Source organism: Natrix helvetica, assembly GCF_964273705.1.
Source record: "Natrix helvetica genome assembly, chromosome: 4".
In the NCBI taxonomy this organism is placed as follows: domain Eukaryota; kingdom Metazoa; phylum Chordata; class Lepidosauria; order Squamata; family Natricidae; genus Natrix; species Natrix helvetica.
In genome coordinates, this window is record NC_138550.1 from 86305182 (window position 1) to 86321924 (window position 16743).

The window sequence follows — 16743 nt, forward strand, 5'->3', positions numbered from 1 at the left end:
AACCCTTGTATATCAGAGTGCACATATATCTACCCTTGACCATGGCATGAAGAATATAGTGTTAAGTATATGAGGAATATGGCTGGCTTTGGCTGGCTTCCATCTGTGACTTTTGGACAGATGGAAATATATATGTAGTGTTGCATCTGGATATTTTGGCAGCTTCTCACACCATCGGCCATGGCATCCTTTTGAGCATCTGGGATTAATCTTTTGCTCTGTAAATCACTTTTGTCATTGATCTGCATTGCTAATGAAGATTAGCCAAGACCAGGCAATTCTGGATTAGAATGACTGAAATGACCACCTTCAGAACATCAGCTCCAAATGATGCATTCAAATGCCTGATGACAATGTTGAGGTATTTCCAAGAACAGAGAATGTCAAAGATCTCAGTCAAATGAAGTGTGCAAAACTTTTGAAGTAATTATACAGCAAGTGCTTCTAAAGCCATCATTTTCTCCATTTTCACAGTAAGTGCATTTTAGAGTGCAGCTGGGTTAATGAGTGTTGAAGACAGCTTTAAAATTGGTCCAGAATTATAATGTTAATGAGGCAATGCTCAGAATTTAATGAAATGCTTCAGTCATTTTGTATTGTCCACATTCTTCTTGTTGGCGTTGCCCTCAGAATGGCCATGGCATGATTCCCATTTGCCAGGTTTTGTCAAACAAGAAAATTTTGTCTTTTAAGGTTTGGAAATTCAAATTTCTTGCCAAAAAAGATAAAACTACCTGTTTGGCTTACTGCTCATTCTGTTGCTGTGGGAGATTGGCATTTCCTTTATGACATACAAAATTAGCAACTGATTTATCAGGATTACCTCTCCTCCAATACCTTCCTATCTGGATTTTTAAAACATAACTTTCTTTCCTGAAAAAGAAATTGTATCCTATAATATCCAGGAGTTTCCCCCTTAATAGCATCTGATGGAAACATCTTTCAGAAAAAGTAGCCAATGTAATTCTCTCCAAAATACAAATTTCTGTTTGTTTTTTATCTATATTTATATGTATTAGTAAGAATAATAATAATAATAATAATAATAATAATAATAATAATAATAATAATAATAATAATAATAATAGTAATAATAATAGTAATAATAATTAATAATAATAATAATAATAATAATAATAATAATAATAATAATAATAATAATAATAATAATAATAATAATAATAATAATAATAATAAATTGAATTTATTAGCCGCTCCCTTTCCAAGTAGGACTCGGGGCGGCGTACAATGGAGCATATAAAACATAGAAAATGTATAAAAAACAAATAGACATACATACATACCAAACACATATACACATACACGGACACGGACACGGAGGAGGTAACAAATTACATCATATAGACAGTTAAAATTAGCATTAAAATACCCCAATTGTAAGAACTCAATATGTAATTAAAAATTTAACGTTTAAAAACAATTTAAAAAACAGTTAGGAGGAATAAAAGAAAAATTACGATTGAGCCAGGCCAGATAATTGAAAGAGGTGGGTCTTCAGCTGTACACGGAAGGAGCGGAGATCGGTCGTAATCCTGATGTCACGGGGGAGGTCATTCCACAGGGCTGGGCCCATCACAGAGAAGGCTCTGCTCCTGGGTGTCGCCCCCCGACACTGTTTGGCGGACGGCACCCGGAGAAGTCCCTCTCTGTGTGAGCGAATCGGTCGTAGGGATGTGTGGGGCAGGATGCGATCCTGCATGTAACTAGGCCCTATGCCATGAAGCGCTTTAAAGATCGTAATCAAAACCTTGAAACGCACTCGGAAGACCACAGGAAGCCAGTGCAGCTCGCGCAGGAGAGGTGTTACAGGGGAGTATCTAGTCCTCCCCATAATCACCTGCGCGGCCGCGTTCTGGACCAACTGTAGTCTCCGAGTGCATCTCAAGGGAAGCCCCATGTAGAGAGCATTGCAGTAATCCAGGCGAGACGTCACTAGCGCATGGGTGACTGTGCGTAGGGCATCCCGGTCCAATAAGGGGCGCAATTGGCGCATCAGGCGGACCTGATGGAACGCCCCCCTTGCCACGGCTGTTACATGGTCATCCATGGACAGCCGGGCATCTAGGAGGACGCCCAAATTGCGCACCTGTTCCATGGGGGCTAGTTGGACGCCCCCAATGGCCAGAGATGGAAGCACCTGGTTGAACCGGGAGGCCGGAAGCCACAGCCACTCCGTCTTGGAAGGGTTGAGTTTTAGTCGGTTGCCATCCATCCAGACCCGTACGGCCTCCAGACACCGGGACAAAAAAAGTCTGCTTCACTTTCTCTTTTATAATTGAGCAGACCATAAATGTTGCAAGTGAAGAAATCCAATGCACTTATTGTCTTGAAACACACACTTATTACTTGTATTCACTAGAATGTTTGATAGTCTCTTGATATTCCACCAAAGTGATATTTTCAAGATACATTCTAATTCTAAGGGATGTGCGTACATTTTTGAAGAGATCATCAATGAGAAGATAATATTAAAGAAAAGGCAAGTGATTCCCTCTTTCCAATTTTTTCTTACCAGAAAGTCTCCTTGAAAAACCAGAGAAAGGCACCAAAATAAATGTTCAGATATCTATTCTTTTCAAAATTATAACAAACTTTTTTGTTTGGTCTGGAAGAAGTGGGTGGCAACTGTTTCCTTTTTCCTTTTCCTCTATGCCATGGAAGAACCAGTCACATTGCACTTGTCTTGTTCTGCTAAAAACTTGGGCTAATTTTTCTTTTGTATCCCTGCTTTTTGCTACGGTAAAAATGTTGGCTAGGAAATCAATCAGCCTACAAAGTTTTGAAATGAATACAAGCTCAAACTTTCAAGAACTGGAAAGGAGAACAGTTCAATTCAAACATTCAAATATATTTAAAGTTGTCACTGCCCTTTTTTTTACTGTTGTATTAATTGTGCCTCTTCCCAGCAGACTGTGTTTGATAGTAAACTGGCATCATCTCCAGGAATGAGGAGATGGCTTGCCTCATCATTTAAGTGCAACAATCTAACCCAGACAAGCATTGGGAAAACTGCACTCTGGAAATGGTACTGTGTCACGATCCATCATTAACCTTCTGAGCTGCTGCATTACTGAAACAGCCCTCTAAATGAATAGGTCACAATTGATTTGCAGGCTCTGAAATGTGTTAATGCTATAGAGACTTATATTCTATTAAAGTACACAGAGGAAGTAGAAGAAAGAATGAAAACTTAAGAACTCTCTGTTCAGACTATATAGATTTAGCAGTAGAAATAAATGTCTGTGTTTGACATTACAAAGTCATTTTAGAGGGATACTCCATAGAACCTGAATGCAGGATAAGAAGCAATGGGTGGAACCTTGTCAAAGGAAGATCCAACCTGAAAATAAGGAGAAATTTTCCAACAATGAGTATGATTAATGGAACAGTTCGCCTCATGGAGTTGTCAGTGTGTCATCAATGGAGGTTTTAAGGCAAAGATTCAATCACCATTTGTCCAGGATGGTACAGATAGTCCTTGGCTTACAATAGTTTGTTTAGTGACCATTCGAAGTTACAACAGCACTGAAAAAAAGTGACTTATGACGTTTTTCACATTTATGTCTGTTGTAGCATCCCCTGGTCAGGTGATTTACATTTGGATGCTTGACAACTGACTCGCATTTATGACCGTTGTAATGTCCTGAGGTTATGTGATCACCATTTGAGTCCTTCTGACAAGCCAAATCAGTGGGGAAACCATATTCATGGTTGTTTTTATTCCTCCTCCTCAAGGAATGTACTTTTTCCTGATTTAGAGCATATCTTCCCTTGTACTCCCACTTAACTAAGAAATTCACCAGGGCAGATTCTTTTTTATATTAAGTCTTCATGAAGTTCCTCATCCCATACCTGAAGCAGCTTTGGGTCAGCCTTGGGTGTTCTGGGGTCAGCATTTTCCTTCTTAGACTGACACTTTTTTCCTCTTTTTTTCAGTGGAGATAATTTGATATGCTTCACCAGCCATTATTCTGTGGCTATAGTCAGGTGACCCCTTGGAGGTTACAGAAAAAGCTACAGTTTCCTATGCAAATATTTATCCTGGGAAAGGGGCAAATAAGAAAGCTTTTTTTAAAAAAAAAAGTCAGCTCTATCATGAAGCTCAGAAGAGGGCCTCAAAGTTATTAACAAATTAAAATAGCAACTTCTAAAGTGAAGGGGCAATTAATGATGAACTAGCAGTGTTCTTCAGAGTAGACATCTTGAATTTAACCTAAGCAAGTTTAAAGATCAAGCTGTTTAATTGCTGTTTTAGGAATGCTGGATTTTTCATAAATGTGAATCCAGGTGTTAAGACTGATTCTTCTCTGTTCCATTCTGTTAGTATGCCTCAATTTCAAACCCAATTAATAGGAAAGTTTCAAAGGCTTTGTCACAATTGCAAAAGCTTTAGTTTAATCAGAGAAAATGCAGCAATCTGGGGATATTGCACAGTGCAGAAACTGAACAGTACTTTTTTTTTAAGCATTACTCCCAAGTGAGCTGTCCAAGGTTAACATTTCAGGCAACACTTATTTTCCTGCTATGTTTTAGGTGGTTTAATCTCCTCTTAGAAGGCTGGTTGCAATATGTTGATACACTGCCAATACGCATTGGAATGAATGAATCTTCTAAAGTCTTTGTGGTTTGGCTTGATTTATATTTCCTGAAGTTCATTTCTCACAATCAGGGAATTCCTCAAAAGCTTGTGACCCATTTTTGTTTGTTTACTTCGCTGTTGCTCTCTTAGCAGAGGGGGATCAATTGCCTTGTTCTGCTTTTCTCCTCCATGTCGCCTTAAGTATGGAAGTGATAGGTTTGGGGTTTTGCAGGTGCAGTGGAGAAGATTCATGTGGAACAGTTTGAAAATGTGTCTTACAGCACTTTTATATGGAGCAATTGATTTCAGCCATGGGGTCAATCTGGGTATATCAAGAATATTGACACAAAAGGTCTAACAAATAGCCAAGCTTTAAGCTGAAAGCACCAAAAGATTAGTCCGTAAAGAGTTTGAGGAATAAGCTACATTTTAATTCAAATGGCAGCATTATATCTAGGTCATTTATAGGTGACTCAAAATCAATTATACTTTGAACATGCTAAACTTCAGCCATTCTAAATCTCAGGTTTTTAATAGGGTTAAAACAAAACTCAAAACTACCTAGTTTTTGTTTGCAACCTCAACAGAAACTTGAGGGCAGGATTAAGAAACTCTGTACAATGGCTAGGGAAAGGAGAAATGTTTTGGGGAAAAGCTACTATTCATATGCTCAGAGTAATTTGCATGTATGACTCTATATTCTATGGATGGGTATGTACCATTAAAATAATATAAAGATTGGACAGCATATAATGTTTTTGAAAAGAATAGAGTTTCCTATGTGATGATGTTCTTGCAGCTTGTGACCCCACCTCAAACAGCTCCTGAAGTTTCTCTAACTTTGAGGAACAGATTTTCAGGGTTCACAGGAGGTTGCAAATAAATAGAATTCTCTTCCAAGATAGTACCATGAAAGTTAGAACAGCAGCAAGCCACTCTATTGAACTTCAGTAGAGTATAACAAACAAGAACAGTAAGACTAATAGAATGAGAATATCCAGAGTGTTACTATGAAAAAAAACCTCCTTTCAATCAATAGGTAAAAGGTCAGAAGGCATAATTGATTTTTTTTGTTTCTCTCCTTTTTCTCTTTTTCTTTCTTTTTCTTTTTGTGTATATTTTAATTACATTAAAATATTTCATATCTGTACTTTTAGCTATCTACTACAAGTTGTTCCCAATCTGCCTCAGACAGCAACACCTAATCTACAGTGTAAGAAGTATGGAGGACAACCCAATCAAAAACTGATTCTAGCAGATAGAGAAGATGAATTAGATTTATGGGTTGTGTTCAACACTCAATGTCTGTTCCATCCCATTGGCAGGCTATACAGGAAGTAGGCATTCAGTCTGAAGTAAAAGAAAAATAAATGCTATGGAACTGAATTATAAGAGAACAATTTCAAAACTATATAGGGCTCTGAAAAACTCTTCTGTCAAAATTTGTATATTACACTGTCACTTTCAGAGAAAGATCACTGAACAAGTTAATGAACCATAACTATATCTGGAGCAGAATATATTAACTCTTTTTAACTGAACAAATAACAGCTTAACCTAGAAAATAGAGCTTTATATCTAGATATGAACAATATCTTCATAATATTATTTTTGTAGTATTACTTTTTGGTAGGCAAGCTGCCTTAATGTTTTAGGGCACAGATCCCATAATGGACCATCCTGACATGATGGCAGGACTAGAAATCGAAAGCTTTTGGTAGGCAATATTTTACTTAGCCAATTCAGTATGAAATATTTTCCTATTAATCTATTAATTAGCTGTATATTCTAAATCTTAATAAAAGCTATTTTGATCTAGTTCAAATACCAACCCTTCAAGGTACACAAAGTCAGGAAGCAGACATCACAAGAAATTCCACTTTATTGATATACAATGCAGAAACTTGAAGGTCTGGCAACATGTCCGTTTCCCTCCATCTTATAGCAAAGAGCATCAAGGAAGAGCACTCTTGAGATTCTTTCTCATGCCCTCCTCTTTTCCCAATCTAAGTTCATATTTCATTTCTAATGGTTGTTTTATATTTTCTTCAGGACTACTTCCATATTCCTCTGCACCATACAATTACTTACCAGTCATAGGAAAAGACACTATTTTATTTCAAACACAGATTTTATTCCTTAGTAAGCTAAATGATTACAAATAAATTTTCCTCAAACCAGTTAGGATGCAGCCCCAACATAGAATTAATCAGTTAAGATTGGCTGATGAAAATTGACATATTTTCTTAATGTGATGATTGAATTAGTTTCCTATCTGAACAGAATTAACTTAGAGTTTGTCAACAATATTTACAACCCAAAATACCTATTTAGCCTAGATCAACTCATTTAGAAAACTCCAAATTAACATTGCATTGCCAGCTAATTCCAGAATGCCAGACCCAGACTCCGAATAGAAATAGTTACTGTATTACTGCCTATGCTTTTATAGTATCAGGTTAGATGCTATAATATATTGTACATTGTGATGCCTTTGAGATCTGAGGTTTGGAGACCACATATTATTCAAACCACAACCACTAGGCTGCTTAGTGGGATCAGAGATTAAGAATAGTTCACCATTGCTTCTGATCCATTTCCAGGTACAAAGCTGAAAGTCTATTTATGGCAGGAATCTTCTTTCTCTCCAGAAAGTAAATGCTATCCTGCAGAATCTCAAAGGATTTTTCTGACATTCTGCATTTATGATCACTAAATGAACATTAGGAAAATATGGAAGCCACCTATTTAAATTACATTTTCAATTTTTAAGGACGTAGACATATTTGGGGGGGGGGCAGTTATAGTTGCATTTGTGCATATCTTTCCATCTCTTCCATTTTTAAATGCCCCTTTAAGCCAAGTGTTCTACCAATAAATTAATCCAAAATGATTTACTTGTCAAAATAGTTATTATGTACCCCATGTGATTTAATAGCAATTTTTAGTACAACTTTCATTGTAAAGATCTTTAATAGCATTATTTTATATCAGCAGAATTGTGCAATTCCTATTCTTGTAGCAGAAGATTGATATCCAACTTAAGGAAAGACAATATGAACTATAGGAGTACTACAACATTAAAGGAGCTAACTGGTAATAAACATGGGGATGTTACAACAGAGCTGGAAGGAGGCTGTGATTTCTTGACTGACAGTGAATGTGGGGAGGCTTATGTAATAGGTAGACACTAGTTGATGAATGGAGGAAGAATGGGACTTGGTCCCTTGCCACAGACACTGTTTGTGAATCACTACCCCATAGAGTTGGAAATAGAAGATTTTCTTAGCTGTTGAATCCCTAGTGTATTTTACTCCACACAATATATGATCTGTTATTATATTGTGTTTCCTAATATGGAACTGCTTGGGAAATGTTAAGAAGAGTCCACAGATGCTTTAACTGAATAATGTGTGGTTAGACTTCATTGATTTTAAAATATCTTACAAACCTTTTCTTTGTCACATTTGGTTATTACATCTGCTTTTCTCCCATCCTTGATGTATAACATTCCTTATGGAGATTAATGAGACCCAGGAACTTCGGTAATTTGCTGCGGTTGCATTCCTAGATTGGTCAATATGTTCTCATTTTATATTATATCAGGTCTTCATCTTCATACTCTTCTGATCACAAAAGAAAAGGCTTCCTGCCCTTTGAAGATACTGACTGACTTGGAGCTATCTGAAGGGTCAATTCTCTATTGTTAATCTTGCTTTAGAGTTGCTGGCAGAGAAGGGGACTGATTTTATGGAGCTTCCCCCCCCCCCAATGGCTGGTAGATAAAACAGGGGACAGTGCTTGGTTGACCTTATCTTGGCTTCAAAGCTAAAGGCATCAAGCCTGGTTACTGCTTGGATAAGAAACTGCTTGGATAGGAAATCCCAAGGCTGTAGGCTAGACAACAAAATCGGACAAAATGTTGTGAGGCAATTTCAAAACACTTATATACTGCAGTCAAAAATACTGCATGATTCACTTCCATGAAGTTACCAGGAGTTCAGCTTCACATTAAGGACCTATATATGAAAATCTAAAGATGATCAGCTATTATTCAAGATGTTCCTAACTATGTTTGTTTTCTCTGCCTTATTTATTCCTTTTTGTTCTACATAGTTTGTGTTGTGTTCTTTTTTTTTTTTTTAAATGTTCTTAACAATTTATAAACCATTCAGAGTCACTTGGAGTTGGGAAGCATATACATTTAATAATTTGTCATTATTATTAGTTGACGCTGACATTTGACAATATTCCTTCTTAGAAGTGTTTGTCCACATGGCATAAAAGGTCACTAATGTCCATGGAAAGTGGCTTTGCCATACCATGAGCATGATAGGTACATTACATCAAATTCTATTATACTTTTGAAAAATGTTTCTATATTTGGAACTTTATGTAAACATTTAATTAAAGAGGAGGCACTTCTATGAGACAATTGTGGTATATAAAAAAAGAAAGAATTTCTAAAACAGATATTTTCATATTCAACAGTACTGTCAGAACATTACAGATCAATAGGTTAGAAGTCTGTAACTGCAGGCAAAAAGTATTTGAATTATGTATGTGCAATATTCATATTTTTGCTTTATTACCATATTTTAAAATATGACACTGTTATTACAATGGTTTTCAGTTTTTATTTGCTTTGTTTCTTTATAATTTCTTACAGTTAAAACCTGTTTTAGGGGAGATGTATATCAAACCCAAGAGGTAACTAGATTCCAATACTCCTCCAGAAATTTTGTGTTAAAACTTAAGTTGATTTGGTAGATCACAGAATGTGTGCATACTGCATGCAAAAACTGCATGAACATATACACAATATGCACAATAAAATATATACAAGTAGTCCTGATGTAATGTCTGCTCTGATAATGGTGCTCAAAAAAGTAACTTTACTATCAATCATTACACTTACGATTGTCTTATGATCACATGATTAATGGCCAACAGTGCATAGCTGGCTTACAAAAGCAGAGTCAATGGACAAGCCATCAGTCATTGCAAGTTATAGTCACATGACGTCTCCCTTAATCACTGTAGATGAATTGCTTAATTACTGTGGCAGAAGTGAGGTTTGGAGTCCATCATGGTCACATGATGTTTTACTCGATAGCCATGTCTTTTAGTGATGGAGTTATTTGTTACAATTATGATTGTTAAGTGATGACTACCTGACTTGAATCTGAGTCCTATTTTCACTTCATAATATTGTTGTTGTATTTCTACAGCTAGTTCACATTCTACTCCCTGCTGCAGGATGTTTTAACTTAGGAATGGAAAGTACAAGGTTTTACATTCAGTCCACAGTTTCTGACATGTATTTCTACCATTCTGAGGCAAAAAAAGCAATACCAGTATAAGATTATATTGTATTCTATTGCAGGATAACTCTGCCCACTGCCAGCAGTTCGATCCTGACCCACTCCAGGTTGACTCAGTCTTCCATCCTTCCAAGGTCAGTAAAATGAGGACCCAGATTGTTGGAAGCAATATGCTCTGTAAACTATTTAGAGAGTGCTGTAAAGCACTATGAAATCGTATGTAAGTTTAAGTGCTATTGCTATTGTATTATACTATGTTATAATAAAGCCTTAAATCCATATTCTCACTCTTTTCAGGGAAATGGATAAATAACCATAGGCAGTCCAAAGGTAAGAAACGAGTTTACTCACTTGGCTCATTACTCCATCTTGATCAGGGCTCCTGCCTTTTGAAAAACTGTGTCCCAAAGCTGCCAAAAGTGAGGATACCGCTGATAAAAATAATTGAATTATGTGAAACTGTATGGGTCATGTTGAAATTACATTTTCAGTGTCACAAAGGAATGGAAGGCATAGCATCTGTTATCTTTCAGTTATTAGAATCCTATTAGAATGTAGGAAGAAGACCCAATCAGAGGTAAAAGGCACTCCTATTCCAAATGAATGAGTTACATATAGCTATGTAGGGGTTCTAACATCATCTCAACAACTTTGTCTTCCAATTTCCTGACAAATATGCAAAACCATGATTGAATAATGTTTCATGATTTTAAAATTATGGATTTGTTTTCTCATTTGTTGTCGAGTTTAGTACACATACATTATTGCAACTTACTTTTTTTTTTTAAAAAAAGTGAAGTTTGTTATTACTCATATCCTGCTGATCACAAATCAATTTGTAGATGAAATACAAATCATTAGCATGTTCCAAATAAAATAGTCTTAAATCAAGAGTAGAGCTCGGCAACTTCATCATCTTTCAGGTTTGACAGAGTCCAATCCATTATCCTCAGTTGCATCCTAATAATATCTAGAATACCATCCAGTTCTTTATCTAGGAACTATACTTTCATGTTCCGAAAAGCTATTGCAATGAAGAGTCAACTTGCTTTGAATAACAGCAATAACAAAATGATCAGGTATTGGATTGTTAGGGTTAGGTTTTTTTTTTATCTCTCTCTCAATTCCATTATCAGGAATGAACAATTAAGACAAACCACATTTTCAGTAATTCACATGATGCACAGCTTACGGAGCAAATGTAAAATAACTAAGGGTGGTTTTTTTTGTTTTGTTTAAAGCAAACTGCTTTAAATCTATGTGCCCAATTACAATATTGCAATCTCTGCTAGCATTCATTTTTGGTGCTGCTTACTGGAGTTTGGAAAGAGTAATCAGAGAGAGTCTGAGAGCTTATTGGTTGATGGATGTTGTTACTCTCTATTAATCCTTCATTCTCTGCTAGTGTGCATTTTTCTGTGCAACCTGCAAAATTATAGCATGTAATATAACTTCCACAGTTATAGCAAGAATTCCTGTTGGGAAAGTGTGCTACAGTTTGATATAGGCAAACCACAGCAGTTCACTGAATACTTTGCAGGGGGAGGAATATCTCATCAGCTAAGTCAGTACTTACCCTTGTCTCATATCTTTGACAGCTTCCTTTACCATGAATGATGCTGTAGCACAATGCTTACAACACTTGCCTTGAAACCCAGATTTTTTTTAACATATTGTGAAATTTTTGAATGAATACATGATGAATTACTGGATTTTTTAAAAAAAAGCACAAAATAGTATTTAACAAATGATTGTAAGTTGAGGACTACCTATTATGCAATCTTATTAAACATTTGTCCAGGCAACAATTATGTAATTATGGAAGGGGAAATAGCCACATTGCTAAAATACACCTAGTAGAAACTCCAGGTCCCATGAAAGTCTCCTCAGTATAGATTAGAATTTGGTAATTTCCAGAGGACGTAATATCATAGTCTTTTGCTCTTTTCATAAAATTCTAGATTTCTTGGTGTTGCCAAATCATACATAAAAGACAAAAACTATATCAGTTCGCACAATATTGGGGGGAGGATCAGTTGGGCCTATTAGTGGTTAATATTGTGAAAATTATTTTAAGTAAATGTAGTTGGGTTGTGACATAAAGAAGCAGAATATGATACTTAATAATTTGAGTGGAACAGCATTTTACAAGAAATCCAATTATGTGAGTTTCCTTCTGATATTGCAAATCATCCTATGCTTTGGGTCACTGTAAGTAAAGTAAATAGATTATTGAATAAGTCTCCAGATCATTTCAATCTACTATGGGTCACTGAAACATCCATGCTTTTACTTTGGCAAGCAAAGGACAAATTTCTCCGGAAGGCAGGCGAAAGCCCTAAGTAGATGTACACCAGAAATTACACAGTTCTAACAAACAATCATCATAATGAAGGGCTGCAGGCAGTTAGTGGTATAGTTGAAGGAGTGGATGAGTTAGCAGGCCTTCACATTGTGTGAACAGAACTTTCTTCTGCCACGGTGAATAGAACATCAGCTGTGGGAGATCTTACAGACTCCAGCTGCTGCTCAATCTAGCAAAAGAGACAGGAAATGTCACAGACCTGGAAGAATGCCATGGGCATCTTCAAAATAATCCAATACCCCCTCAAGACAAAAGGGGGAGGAGCAAAATATAAGGTGTTTTTTTTAAAAAAAAACAATTATTTCTTTTCTCCAATATTTCTTACCACATTAAACTATTAGTTGTATTACCCATATTAATATGAACAATAGACAAATATATATTATGGTACCTGCTCTGAATAAGACTCTTTGGTAGAAGTGAACACAAACCAAATTAACTATTAGGGTTGGAAGGGACTCTGAATCAGTTCTACATTCAACTACCTGGGATTTTGGTTATAAAACTATTTGGCTTCTCCTTTCTGGTTATAAAACCCTAGAACCCCCTTCGATCATCACTGGCAACCACTGAAACATCTTAATCAGGTCTTAATGGAGAAGAAAGATCATTTGAGAAATCCTCTGCACAAATTCTCAACTCCTGCTTTCTGTGCAGAACATTTGTTCTTCATAATATTTGGTTTCAAATCCAGTGTATCTACTGAAAATTGCACTGCTTGCTCTTAACACCTGCTTGGTCTCCCTATCATTAGGAGGCTTTTGTTCATTACACTAGAAGTCGAAAAACGTAGGGCAAAGAAAAATTCAGATGGCTTTTTGGTTTTCTTCCAGCATCAAGCAGAGTCTATTTTCCTCCTGATCATTGAGTGGATTCATTCTACAGTGTCTCAAAACCAAAAACCAAAACAAACCAAAGAAGGAACAGCTGTTGTCCCAAAACCACAGAACCTCAATACAAAAAACACTTATTTTTAGGTGAGAATGCTAATTTGGAAAAAAAATGTGCACACATGATCTGGGAGGAAAGAAAAAAAAACCTGACTACCAAGCTATTAAAGTCACAGAACTGTGAATCACATTTTTGATGAGAGAATAAAATTATACATCCAGAGAGAGTACTTTCTCACCTCAGTATTTTGCATCTGCAAAGAGGGCTTTCTGGAATGTTTACATTCATTCATATCAGGGTAATTGAAAAAAGAGGGATGGGTTATCTATTGCCAGGTAATTTATTTAGCCAAGATAAATGAGAAAAGGAGCTGGCAGTCTGATCTCAGACCTTGCAAATCTTATTTGCTTTAGCTGAATTAAGATCTCTGTTTGACAATTACTGCGAGTAATTGTCAATCAGATGTACAAAAAGAAGTTCTCAAGGTTTTTTTCTTTGCTTCCCCCCAAAAAACCCCTCATACCTTCCCTTAATTGAAAGATCAACATCTTAGCACCCAAGCATCTGAAATCAATTCGTTTAAAAAAAAAACAACCACCCAAGAATGCTTAAGGTCACACCAAAAATCCTAATTCCAGGAATGCACTTAGTTTATGGAAGAAGACTGCAGTTAGTTTAAAAAGGAAAGCAAATGTTTTTAATTGCTCTCTGAGCCACATAATTACAAGTAATTGATAATGATTATCCTTCTATATGGACATATGCATTTATCTCCTTAGGGAGAGGAAATTCTTTGCCACCTCACCGACTCCCCCCCCCCCCTTTCTCATTTCAAATGATGCAGCCTGCCTTCCTAAGTCATGCCCACTTTCCTTAGAACTTATTCAAGTTTTCGTTTTTTCACCGTTGGTGGGATAACCTTCTCTAGCAACAGACAGATGCCTTCCCCTCTAGTTTGCAATGTCCTATACTATCTAGCGATGCAGCAGTGACACTTCCTGGATCCAGGATGCTGAAGCCGTCTGTTTAATCCCCCTGATTTGGTTTTACTTGGGGGGGGGTGAGAAAAGAAGAAGGCTTACCTGCTGTGCGAAACTGCAGCTGTAAGAGAAACAGCAGTGGAAGCAGCGCTAATATATAACAACAGCTCCTGCTAAGGGAATCTTGCTTCTACTCCACCGTAGCAAGAAACTGCTTTCTCCACAGAGTCCTTCTCCCCCCCCCCTTTTTTTTCTTTTTCTTTTCGTTCACCGAACAGACGAGAAAGGAAGACAGAGAAAGACAGGTTGAAACCACGTTCTTTTTGGCCGAGATCCTTCTTTCTTCTCAGAAATGACCGGGGTATCTGGCTCTCTCTCTCTCTCTCCTTACACGTTTACGCTTCAGATCAATACAGCTCTTTAGCAGCAGCTTGAGCTAAACTGCAGCTGATAGAGCCCAGCCAATAGGTTCCGAGGATTCCTCCCCCCCCCTGTCGCCCGCCCTCAAAAGGAGACGCGCAAACCATGTATCGGAGAGGTTATTAGTTGTGAGCGAAGGAGGACAATTAATCGTAACCCCCTGCTAGATCACTCAAACCTCTCTCAATTTGCGTGTGTGCGCGCGTGAGAGCGAGAAGCGAGAGACTTTTCAAGCTTCGCTATTATTTTGCCTGATGAGATGCCTTGACTAAGAAGCCCCCAGCTGGCATCTTTAAAGGAGAAAAGTGCCTTAACGCAGAAGGCTCAAACAGGACCCACAGTGCTTCAAACCTTGCTGGCACTCCAACCATCCCTCTCTCACCAACGTACAGAGAGCGCGTACGTCAGTATGAAAGAATTCATATATTTTGAATTGGACTTTTCGATACACATGTATTAGATGGTATTTACTACCTGGTTGGTTCATCTAGCTCAGCACTTTCTAAGGGACAGACAATTCTGTTTCCATGAGTCCATGGACTTTCAATTGATTTTCTACCAATTGCTCTGTTCCTGAATTGCTCCGCAAATTGTTTTTCAACCATTCCATTGAAGGTGTGTGTGCGTGAGAGAGAAAACCTCTATGATCACTTTCACACTGAAGGCTGCCTAGCTAAGTTGCAGATGACATTTCTAGTTAAAGAATCTGGAGTGCAAATAAGAGAAGGCACCCGGAACATTCAAGAAAGAAGTCACAACCGCACTGTTTCTAAATGATATTCCCTTTATATGGAAATCTTATGTGGAGACTGCTAATGTAATCCTGCCTGGGTATGCTTTTCAAATGTTGTGCTGTTTATGCAAATGGACAGAGTTGAATATATTTGCAGTTATCATAGACACGTTACATGTAATTTTTTTCTTGGAAAACTGCAATAAAGGCTTTTCCCTTAAGATCTTAGAGCAATTCTACCAAATGTGTTCATATGGAAAGATATTAGATTTTACACTTCTCAGCAAAGAGAACATGATTTGTTATTCACAACTCAAGGATTGTTCCTAAAAAAAATAATCATCACCATATTCAGCTCACCTGATACTAGGTGCAATGTAATATTTCTCACATAAACAACTCCCTGCCTCTGTATTTTGCTTTAAATTGATCCTTCTCCTCTAATTCTCTTCAGTAATCCAAAATATATTATTGAATTAGTCAAAGAATAGCTTAAGACATATCTCCATCTCTATCCTTTCAGTCAGCTTTGACTCCTGGCATCATAAATTTTATTTATCTTATATCTATTACAAAACACAGGACTATTTCATATAAGGTAAAGGTTCCCCTCACACATATGTGCTAGTCATTCCCAACTCTAGGGGGCAGTGCTCATTTCCATTTCAAAGCTGAAGAACCAGCGCTGCCCGAAAACCTTTCTGTGCTCATGTGGCCAGCATGACTAAATACCAAAGGTGCACAGAAGTCTGTTACCTTCCCACCAAAGGTGGTTCCTATTTTTATATTTGCATTTTTATATGCTTTTGAACTGCTAGGTTGGCAGGAGCTGGGACAAGTAATGGGAGCTCACTCTGTTACATGACTCTAGAGATTCAAATTGCTGAACTGCCAACCTTTCTGATCGACAAGCTCAGCGTCTTAGCCATTGAGCCACCACGTCTCTCTGTTCATATACACATGAACAGAAACACATATTCAGAGGTGGTTTTTTTTCTTGAGTGAATAAGATGTTCCACTTTGTTTTATAAACTATTACTAGCAACCATGCAATATCAATTTGTAAGGAACTGTATCCCATAAATAGGATATGAAGTAATTAAACATTTCTCCCATGCCATTTCCAAGTTCACATCTAGAAGGCTAGTCTGGACATTTACAAAAATCCTGTTGCCCAATTCCACTCAAGCCCTGTAAGCTAAGTCCAAGGTTGGAGATCTGGTTGGAAAAAAAAATGATGCACCATCTCTGTGGGATAACACTCTGCCTGAAACAATCTTCCCTGGAGATACTTTTGGCTCTTACCCTACAGGCATTTTGCAAGCAAATAAATAATATGTTATTCTAATGCATCTTCAGCTTTTGTTGATTGTGATGTCCATTTCTTCATTTTAAGTCACATTAATCAATTGCAATCCTGAAGGACTTTT

The 16743-nt window shown here is 37.1% G+C and overlaps 1 protein-coding gene across 4 annotated transcripts in view; it reads right to left on the bottom strand.

The window, feature by feature from the left end:
- CDH12 (cadherin 12) overlaps window positions 1-14524 on the bottom strand; it is a 790632-nt gene extending 776108 nt beyond the window's left edge. For all 4 annotated transcript variants that reach the window (XM_081952523.1, XM_081952525.1, XM_081952524.1 and 1 more), the window contains exon 1: window positions 14263-14524. The gene's annotated coding sequence lies outside the window, so the exon portion shown is untranslated. The remainder of the gene's footprint in view (window positions 1-14262) is intronic.
- Between the last annotated feature and the right edge of the window lie 2219 nt (window positions 14525-16743).